A 1,263-nucleotide genomic window follows, 5' to 3' on the forward strand; every position below is an offset into this window, starting at 1 on the left:
TTATCCATATTTTATTTCTGTTATAGCAGCACCACAAAATTAAGATGTGGCAATGTGTCAGATTTTTCTTAAAATAATTTCTAATTCAGGTGTGATATCCTCAAGAGAGTACTTAAACTCTTGTGGACTTAAATTTTTTTTTCTCTCTTGTTTTAACTTGAATTTACGTATGAACAGTTGATTCCATACCATTCAGCTCTTGACATTGTTCTGGCTGATGCCATCATCTCTCCCCACAGATTAAGTCAATTTAATTCTGGTGAAGTCCACATGTAAAGTTGTTGTTTACATTGTTGAAAAAGTATTTGCAATAAATAGGTTGGCTTGCAAAATTCTATCATGCAATTTCTGGCATTGTTCCTTTCAACAAGGCCAATCCTTTTCTACTACTGATCCTTTCTCTTTATTTCCAACGTTCACATTCCAATTACCAGTAAGTATCAGCTGCTCCGCAAGAGAAAGATGAGGCTTTCTGTTCCCGTAAAGATTTACAGCCTCAGAAACCCTGTTCAGGGTCGCTATGGGTCGGAACTGACACAATGCCACTTAACAACAACAACAACAATCATGCATTTTGATTGCATGTTAAAGTAATTTTATACTGCAGATGTTTGCAAATCTTCAGTTCCTTTATCTTTGCCATTAGTGGTTGGTATGCAATTTGCATAATAGTTATATGAACTTGTCATCTTTTTAGGTGTATGGATATTATCATATCACTCACAGCGTTTTGTTTCAGAATAGATCTTGGAATGCTGTTTTTGACAATGTATGCAAAACCATTCCTCTTCAATTTGTCGTTGTCAGCATGATAGATCACAAGACTGTACAATTCAAAATGGCCCTTACCAGTCCATTTCAGTTTACTATGCCTATGATATCTATTTAAATGTTCCATTTCATTTTTGGCAACTTGCAATATTCCTAGATTCATACTTCCTACATTTATAATTCCAGCTATTAATAGTTGTTTGCAGATGCTTTTGTTTTTATTTGCTTGCTTGCTTTCTTTCTTTTTGAATTGTGGCACATCAGCAAATCCTGGTACTGAAAGCTTTACTACATCCATAGCATCAAAGTTGACCCTATTGTGAGGAAGCACCTCTTTCTCAGATATATTTTGAATGCCTTCCAACCTGAGTGGCTCATCTTCTGACACTATATCAATGTTCCTTTTCTATTAAGAAAGTTCTCACTGTATAATTATTTTTAGAAGAAATCTTAGTGTTAGTCTAGAAGCTGTGCAGAAATCTGTCCATCATG

The sequence above is a fragment of the Chrysochloris asiatica genome, unplaced genomic scaffold, assembly GCF_000296735.1.
Source record: "Chrysochloris asiatica unplaced genomic scaffold, ChrAsi1.0 scaffold00213, whole genome shotgun sequence".
NCBI classification, from domain to species: Eukaryota; Metazoa; Chordata; class Mammalia; order Afrosoricida; family Chrysochloridae; genus Chrysochloris; species Chrysochloris asiatica.